A 10,451-nucleotide genomic window follows, 5' to 3' on the forward strand; every position below is an offset into this window, starting at 1 on the left:
TTGGTGAGACATTGCAAAGTTTAAGTGAATGAATATTTGATGAAATAGGCATTGTAAAGTCACGGTGTAGAGGTAATCATCATGGTGACCACTGTTAAATGTTAGCTAATATGTGATAAGGGCTTTATGAACAAATTCTCAGTACCTAGGTGCCCTTATCTGTAAAAGGGGACTGGTAGTAGGATTCTTGTGAAAATTAAAAGGAGTTAACATGCATAATGTGCTTGAAAGTATCATAATTAATAATTAAATGTTATCATTGGGCCCTCCCTGGTGGCACAGCGGGTTAAAGCACAGCACTAAGAAGCTAAAGCCACTTCCGCATGAGTTCGATTCCCGCCTGCCCAGGAGGAGATCCACATGGTGAGGCAGACCTCTCCTGACCTGCCTGCTGCTCCCCTCAGCAGTGTACTTCGTCGATCTGCCTGTTCTGCTCTCCTCTCTGTCTCTGGTGAATCCTCTCACCCTCCACATCTCTGGCCTGTACCCCTGTTCCATATGAATAAATAAATTAATCTTTAAAAAAATGTCATCATCATCACAATTTAATCCAGCATCCCTTTGGAAAGAAGTACTATTGTACACATTTTATAGCAGAAGATGCTTGGCTGGAACAACTTACCATCTCTACCTAGTGTTACATAAAGTGGCAGAGTCAGAATTGAACCCATTGTCCTAAGTGGTCTTGTCTCTTTATCTTCCTTTGTGAAAATAAACTCTTCAACAGAGACTGCCTGGTGTAGGAAAAGACTGAGGGTGAAATATGTAATGCACAGAAAGTTGTTTTGAGTATTAAGTGAGCAGGCATTGTCCTTTCAAACCATTTTAAGGAGAGCTTTTTAGTAACAATAATCACAATAAGAGAAAATTCTACAGAATGATGCAGATGACGCTTAGCATTTTGAGAGCTGTTGTGAAGAAGAAAAGGGGGAAAAGGAGAGAATCAGTACAGGAAAACACAGTCAGAGAACACAAGGACAAGAGGAAGAGCATGTGATTATATTTGGGGGCAAGGAGGTTCAAAAAGCACCTGTTGACTTGCATTAAAAAGTCATCTAAGTTACTCTTTGGTGTTAACAAATCTGTTAATAAGTGTAATTCCTTTTGGAGATAAAGAGAAAAGTGATTATAACTACAATTACAAGAAATGAAGGCATATAATCCAAGTATGTAGATGAGCCAGGAGATAAAACTTGGAGCTTAGATTTATTCTTCTGATTTTTTCCCTCTTTTCTAGTTTATAAGTTTTGTCAATAGAATATTCTCATAACAAGCAATGTCTGATATTTTTCAGTTTCATTGGCGATCTGGTTTGGACACTCAGCTATCTCACGCATCTGTGATGCTTCTCAGCAGATTTGAAATGATAATAGAGATGTACTGCCATGAAATGATCAATGTGCTAATGCTGTCTTGCAAAGTGCCCTTCTAATCCAGTGTTCTCTTATTCACACCTACTCTTTTTATTTTGCTACATTCCTTGTGGTTGTACTAGCCACAATTCAAAAATTATGAATTGACTTCTCTGTGACTTGAGAGCAACAGTCTGTGAAATTTAGAATTTAACTTGTTTCAACTTGCTGTATTTTGCCTTAATTTGCTATGAGATCTGGGTAGGGGCTGGAACTTTGTCCACTAGATAGGAACTTATCCCCTACAATATTGCCTGGCGCATAGTAGGCCCTTAATAATGTACTTTAAGTAAGGAATGAATGAACTTTACCTGGAGCTTCATAATGATCACATTTACTTTAACTTACACAGTGTAATATGATGTATATGATTAATGTATTGTTTCAAAATTAACCAAAATTGAGTATAGGCCAGGTAAATTACTACAAAATATGCCTTCTTTAATGCAATCAGACTTTTCTGAAATTCAAATTGTATGTGTGCATGCAAGGATGGTGGGTAGAAGGATTTTGGAATCAAGCTCAGAAAACTGGAGAGAGAGCAGGAATTACAGACCTCCAGACCTATGATCCAGTCCAACTGAGCTTTCTAATATTCCTTATTTGCCTATTTTCATACATTCTTCATCAAGTATTAAAAATGACACACTATGAACATCCATAACCTAGAAAGTTATTAACATATGATAAGATGATGTCTACCCTCTTTACTTAGAATTATATTTTATCTTACTAAAAGCCAAAGGCTAAATAAGAATTGTGGTAATTCTGGGGGTGAAGTTTCCAATTTACCTGGAGGGATGAGATCTCCATGGACTCATAATGCCAATATAGCAAATATAATTTGAGAACCTACCATATATAAGGTATTTTAGGGAATGCAAGGATGTATAAAGCAAAAGTTCATATTCTTGGGATGTTTATAGTTTAGACCATTTTTTAAAAGGTATATTTCATATAGATTATTCAGGATGTTAAGGTGCACATTTTTAGTATATTCAAAAGTTTATGTAAAATTATCACTGCCTAACTCAGAACATTTTCATCACTTCAGAAAGTTAATCTCATACTGATTATATATTAAATCACACTTCCCTCCCCCTGCCCTGGCAATCATGCAAACCACTCCTCTACTTTATGAATGAATTTGTCTATTCTTTATATGTCACATAAACAGAATTATTGTATTGTCTTTCATTACTTAGCATGTTTTTGAGTTTCATCTATGCTGTAGCAGGTAGCATGTTTCAGCATTACATTCCTTTTCATTGCTAAATAATATTCCACCACATGGATTTAACATATTTTATTTATGCACCAATAGATGTATATTTAGAGTGTGTCTGGTTTGGTTCTGTTTTCAGTAATAATGCTGTGAACATTTGTGTGCGTTTTTGTGTGAGCATATGTTTTAATTTATCTTGGTTGTATATACGGAAGTAGAATTGTTGAATCATTGAGAATTTGTATTTAACTTTTTAAGTTTATATAGGAATTTGCTTTTAGAAAGTTTTATTCATTTATTCATTACAGTAACTGAGACAACAAACTGATTTCTGACACTAGATGGGCCACAGTAAAGCTTGCATGTGTCACAAACATATATTTAAAATGATGATTGGTTAATACAATTTTCATTTTAAGGCAGAAGGTAGGTAAATAAAATTTGTAATAGGTGGTGGGAGATTATATTATAGATGTGCATTGTGTGTGCTTGTGTAGCAGTTAGGTATATCTTGAAATAGATTGGTTCAATCTGGCTAGTTTAGATGAGCAGGTTAGAGCAGTCTGGAGCAGTTTGGAGCCATTTGAAGCTGGTTAGAGTTGGTTGGAGCAATTAGTAGCTAGTTAAAGCTATTTGATGTCTTTTGCTAGTTGGAACAAGTTGAAACAGTTTAAAGCCTGTTGGAGATAGTTGTATCAGTTCAGAGTAAGTTAGAGCAGACTGAGGCAAGTTAGAGCTGGTTTGAAGTGGCTGAAACGAGTCAGTTAAAACTGGTTGGTGCTAGTTGAAGCTGGTTGGAGTTGGTTGATGCCATTTGGAGTTGGCTGGAGCCATTTCATGCTGGTTAGAACAGGTTAGAACAATTTAAAGCAGAAGGACACATTTCAGATCTGGGTGGATGTGGTTGAAGCCATTAAAAGCAATTCAGTTTGATAAGGTTGGAGCTGGTTCAGTTAGGTTAAAGCTATTTAGTGCTGACTAGTCAAGTTTGATTATTACTAGAGTAAGTTTGATCTGGTTCACTCCTATTAGATCTGGTTGGACTTAGAAAGATCTGCTTAGATCAGGTTAGAGTAAGCTAGAGCAAGAACTGTTGACCCAGTTAGAGCTGGTCTGACCCATTTTGATCTGTTAGAGTAGGTTTATAGAGTACGGTAGACTAGATCTGTTTGGAGCCAGTAGGAACTGGTAGGAGCTGGGTCTAGCTGCTTAGAACAAACAAAAACATATTGATGTTGGATGAAGATGATTCAGCCAGGATGGAGCTAGTTAGAGGTGGTTATAGCCAACTCCTAAATGGTTAGAACAAGTTAGAGCACACATACATATTTAGCTGTTGTATATACATCTCAACAGGAGTAGATTTAAAATGATAAAATATAATGGGGAATGAAAAAATTGAGTTGCAGATGATTAGATGCAGACAACATCCATGTAAGTTAAGGAAATGGTAATGTAACAAAGATTGCCTCCCACATGCAAAAGTTTCAAAAAGGATGTGAAGGACAGTCACTAGACTAAGTAGTCATTGCTCTGCATACATCCCTACTCCTGATCTTTACAATCCCTGATATTTATCCTAACTGTATTTTAATAAATTAATTCTTTTACAAAACTGTCAATTTCTTTAGAATTATGGACCCTGTTTTCCTCACTGTTTGATATCTCCATTGTTGTGTACAATGTACCTAACACTTAAGTGTGAAAATATACCTTGGAATGGATAAGTGAGTAACTAAGATACAAAGTAGGGCAAAACTAAATAAACTAGATATTCTCTCCCTTCCTGTTCGTTGTCTCTTCCATATCTTCATATTCTACCAGTGTTACCATAATATGAGGCTTGCAATTATAAAAGAAGTTCTGTGCGACAAGACATGCTAATAAAACAGATGGTGTGTTCAAATAAGCAGGATAAAAGATATCTTTTCTGCAAAAGTCATTGCTGTCTCCTTTAAAGTGTGGAGTATTTTATGATGTCTCACTAGATTTTATCTTCATTGTCAAGGTAATGATTATGGATCCTATAAATCTTTATGGCTTTGTTGTATCGAGTGTCAAATTATGGCACTTAGGTAGTTGTAGAAAGATGGATACCTATGGTCAGATTTTGTAGTAATATTACTAAAATTTTTGCCTTTCCAGAAGAGGTTTATCACACTCCTTTGTATTATGTGGAGAAGAGTGCTACTTCTTCTCTGGGTTTCTGTTCTTTTTTACCTTATTAATGTCTTTCTCATCAAGGGAAGACATGGCAAACTAAAATTTAGAACTTGGCAATAATATGGGTGACACTATTGTGTTTCCCTATAACCTCTATTCCGTCTTTTGGTATGTGGAGGCCCTCCCACTTCCTACCTACTGCCACTTCCTACCTACTGCCTCTAGGCAATAATCTTTTATGTTTTTGATCCAGTATTTTAGTTGCCCACTGGATGGGTAGATAAAGTAAAGTTTGATCTGATAACCTGGTGTCTCTGAGTCAGGAGAAAGGAGTTAGGAGTCCCATTTTGACTACGCATAAGCTACATTGCTAAACATAGTTTGCCAGAAGCTATTAGGGATATTGAATGTTACCAGGCCTCTATTAGTACTTTTATTTTTAATCCCTACCTGTCTGTCAGTTATTTGTGATTGTGTTCAGTTGGCTAGAACCAAGAAAGAGGACAAAAGTGAACCAGACATTTCCTGGGTACTCCATTTCCGACTAGTAATGATGGTATTGCAGATTTTCATTGTTCTGGACTATTTTTAAAAACTTTTAGCTCTATAATTATGCCTTCAACCCATATGTAGGCTTTGTAAGAATTAATTAAATATTTCAAAAGAAAGTTGACCTATCTAAACCCAGAAAGGCAACTGTAATCCCAAAGGATCCAGACAGAGCACACTATTGACCCCTTAGGATTACTTTTATAGCTTGGTGAAGCTGTTTATTTTTATTTATGGAAGTATTAAAACAGTCTATTTTCCTTCAAACTAATATTTACTCAACACAGGAACATTTTATTTACAAGGTGTAGATACCATATTTAATTGAATCTAAGATGCCAATAATTGAAAGAATGCCCTTTTTTTGTCTCTAAAAATTGCCAAGTGATTGTAATGCACCATTAATTTTAAGATGCAGCCCCATTTAACAAATATTAAAATATAATAGAAAAAGAAATATGGAATAAGTAAGCTATAAATGACTGAGTTTTCATTTGCAGAATAATCCCATCGAGGCAGGTTGCTATTGAAGGAACATAATAGGACGTAGACAGGAGACAGGTTCTAGTTTTGCTGCAGAATAAGATGCAATTTAAGATAGAGTGTTACTTTTAAGGCTATACAACTAAGAGTTTTGGATACAATCTTATATCCTGACCATCTCTCCATTATTGCTTCATGATTTTTTGTCTTCTATATAATCCAGGTAGGCTGACCTCTTAGGATCTTAAATGTCTCTCAGCCCTTTGTCCTTGCATAAGTTTTTTTTTTTTTTTTTAATGTATTGCGCCTTTCCATGGTCAAGGCCTAATACTTCAAGCTTGTGCATCAGTACTACCTGACCTCTGGCTGGGTTTGCTTACTTTGGAATCCAAGTTATAGATGCCTTATATGCAGGCACCATCCCTTTTATTTTCCTTTAATAACGTTATTATATTTGTAATCAAATATTTATGCAGTTGCTTATTTGTTGCTTTTTTCCCTTTCACGATGGCTTTATTTATGCTATATACACTGTGTCTAGCACAGTGTCTGGTACATATTTTATGTCTAATAAAGATTTTTTGGGGCTCTCACTGGTGGCTTAGCAGGTTAAAGCGCAGCACTAAGAAGCTAAAGCCACTTCAGCATGAGTTTGCTCCCTAGCTCTGGAGGTGACCCACATGGCGTGGCAGACCTCTCCTGACCAGCCCATCCACTGCTCCCCTCAGCAGTGTACTTCATCAGTTGGCCTGTTCTGCTCCCCACTCTGTCTCTGGTGAATTCTCTCACGGCCCCCGCACCTCTGGCCCAGTTCTGTATGCATAAATAAATCTTTTAAAAAAATTATTGAATGATTAAAATGTCCTGTGGTGAAATATACTCCTGAAATAGCAAGTCAGAGTTTGACTCATCAGATTCCTTTGATATTTTAGAAGGCATAGTTTTTCTAGAATTGTGAGGATAGAAGCAAGATTACAAAATCTATTAAAATGAAAAGGAAGACTAACTACTCACTATGAAACACTAGAGCACTAGAGCACTTGCGAATGATTTTTTCGGTGATAACACCCTTCCTTGAGTAACTCATTTGGTAGGCACTGACTGTCAGAATCCTCCAAGTTACAACAAATCCTAACACATGATATAATTCTTTTTCTCAGTTGATAAGTACATAGAAGGGAATATTCACTTTACTACAAATAATCAGTCAGGCAGATCATAGCATTTTGCTCCAGAAAGAGCAAAGAGTAGCCCAGATGTTTCTGATCTCCTTTGCTTATCACTGTGTCAAAGTACAGCCATTTTAAAAAATACCAGTGGCATAAAAAATATTTACTCTTTCATCTCAGTCCTCAACAGGACTTAAAATGTTCTTGAAACAGCACCTTGAAAAACAAACTCTTCACATAAACATGATATTATTAAAAATTCCTTATATGATGGAAGTGACCTGTGAAGAGATTCTAGAATACTATGTGAGGTGCTTTGTATAAATCCTGGACAGTGCCATGTAGAGTCCTGGTGTTTGCTCTTCATATAGTAGTAGCAAAAACACGCATTATCCTATAAGTAACTGTTCTGAGCACTTTATATTACATACTTAATCCTCACAACACTTTCTGTGAAGAAACTGCCTATTCCTTTTTTAATGATTAGGAAATTGAAGTTTAAGAGAACTTGAGTAACTTGCCGATGGTCCCAAAATTAGTATTTAAGTCCTAGGCATTCTAATTTCAGAACCTGCTGACTTACTAAATGTACTGCATCTCAGTGGGCACTTGATTATGAAAGTCAGTACTTTGAATTAACTTTTTCCTACCTTCATCTTCCTGCTGGTTTCTTATCCTTGGTCCCTCTTCACCTCTAGCAAGACTCTAGGGAAATACCAGCACAGGACCGTCCTCTTTCGTACCAGTACAACTTTGCAGGAAGGTCGCATTTTGGTACCAGGCTCTCTGAACATCATCATTGGCTTCATAGGATTCTTTTGCAAAAGTGTTTCATTGTGGATTCAGTAGAAATTTGAATGCTAGCCGATAATGCTTGTCACCCTTCATAATATTGATCATTTGGGTAAATATGTTCCTAGTTCCAACTGTTTTACACTTATGCTTTTGCAGCATAATCTGTTTTTAAATTGATAATTACTTGTGTATTCCTTAAGGACTGGATTTCCAGTGTTCAAGAAATGCACTATGCTATTATAGGAGAGTTAACAGCTTTCTCTAAAGAATAAACCTAAGCTCAGTGTGGCCTGGTATTAATCTTTCCTGTCAAAGGGCAAGCTGTGGTAAAGGAAAGATAAATAGTAAAATTAGAAAACATGCAAGGTATTTAGAAATGTACCAACAACTCAGAAGGTGATGATAATGAGAAATGGTTGTGAACATGCCAACAAGGCAATGGATTTTTGAAGTTTCTCTGGCACTCTAACCTTTGTCAGTGGTGAACTAGAGCACCTTCCACAGTTATTGAAGAGAAAAGAATGCTCTAGAGTGAAAGCAAAGTAAAAATCTATTTAATATTCAATTTGCTGTCCTTAAAGTTTAAAAATGGTAGGAATAGGCCCTCCCTGGTGGCGCAGCGAGTTAAAGCACAGCACTAAGAAGCTTAAGCCACTTCCGCATGAGTTCGATCCCCGCCTGCCCCGGAGGTGACCACATGGCGTGGCAGAGCTCTCCTGACCTGCCCGCTGCTCCCCTCAGCAGTGTGCTTCGTAGATCTGCCTGTTCTGCTCCCCTCTCTGTCTCTGGTGAATTCTCTCACCCTCTGCATCTCTGGCCTGTACCCCAGTTCTGTATGAATAAATAAATAAATCTTTATAAAAAATGGTAGGAATAACATTGTAGCAAAATTAATGGTATTGTCATATTAGCATTAAAATTTTTCCATTATTTTTTTGGGCTTGGTGGATTTGAAAGTATTGTTTAACCTAAACGATTTTAAAAGGTTAGATGAAATAGCATTTATTTTGAACAATTTGATGAATTGCCAGCAGCAGGGAAGACTTTATAGCTTAGATGGTTTCAACACCCTTATGATCTTCTTTGCATTTTTCTTTCTCATTAATTTTCTTTCAATGGAGTAATCATTTTACTGTATGTGAAAGAGATGCCTAAGTAGTTAAGTGTTAATGAATTTATGTATACTTTGTTTGCTTTATCATATCTTTAAATAGCTTTGCTAATCTTTGGTGTAGGGGCAAGGAGTGCTTTCACTTAATTTGGGGATGTACATTTTCTTTTATAGAGCTTAGTATGTTTCTCAGCAGTAAGTAGGATATAATAATTACAATAATTGTTATAAGCATCATAACAATTACAAAGTTGTTCAGTGATACTAATGTTACCTCATTGTATTCATTTTAACATAAAATCTTTATGGAAGAATTTTCCACATCTTAAGAACAATTCTTTTTTAAGCATAATACTTGAATTGTTTTATTGTATTATTACTTCAGTAATATTTCAAATGAGAAAGAATAAATTAAAATCTTTCACAATTATTTTATCTACAAATTTCCTTCTCTGCACTCCCATATCTGCTTATTACAATGTTAAATCTACTATTTGCCACTAAGTAATTGCAGTGTCCACAATTAGAAAAGCTTTTAAATTGCATTTTCATATTTTTAGATGAAACATTTTGTACATTACATGTGTGCCCCAAAATGAAGAACACATCTAGGCAATGAAGTTACTTTTTTTGAGTTCATGGTTGGGCTATATTCTTGTGGATCAACAGTGTATGTTTAAAAGATACAACTTCCCTTCCCTAATTTAAAGATGCCATTTAGAGTACTGCAGGTTTAGGACAGCCTGCTTTCAACCTCAAATAATGAAACAATGCTAGAGGTTGCATCTTTTTCTGATTTCTTGGTGCTTGATACTCTTTTGGAAAATTGGCAAGCTCAGCTCAGTCAGATTAAGATCACTAATGTTGCAGAGCTTCTCTTCTAAAATCTAAGTACAACTCTGACTTGTAAAGAGTTACCTTAGAATTTTGAGTAGCTTGAATAAAAACTAAAGAATATTAGTATTACTTTGGACTCATGTTTGATACCATTGAAATAGCATTTAAGCTGAGGCCTGAAAATTGATTTTTTAACGAGCTAAATCTGTAAGGAGAACTGATATCAAAAAGAAATAATCTGAGTATGGGAAAGAATTGGGGATGTAAGAGTAGTTGCTAAATGGGGGAATTAAATAGCAGAATGGCTGGTGCTCATAAGCAAATAGTAAATCAGAAGACATAGAATTGATTAACAGCAGGCATATAATGAGATTACATATACATATATATGTATGTATTTACCGTGTACAAACACACGGATGACTTGAATTTCAAAATAAAGTGAAAATTCTTTAAGTATATAATCAGAATAAAATATGCTACCTTTCCAGAAATAGTGAATAAAAATACAAAATTAACAGGCAACTATAAATTAGGGACATTCTGCAGGGGAGGGATCAAAATGGGAGGGAAAGCACCAGGGACTATGGTGATGGTACATGGGTAAGTTGGTGGTGGGAATTTTACAGGGACTACACCTAAGAAGACAAAGCATACATTGTACAAAAATGCGCATGCTATACACACACACACACACACACACACGT

This window comes from Condylura cristata, unplaced genomic scaffold (assembly GCF_000260355.1).
Source record: "Condylura cristata isolate star-nosed mole 26May11 unplaced genomic scaffold, ConCri1.0 scaffold00032, whole genome shotgun sequence".
NCBI classification, from domain to species: Eukaryota; Metazoa; Chordata; class Mammalia; order Eulipotyphla; family Talpidae; genus Condylura; species Condylura cristata.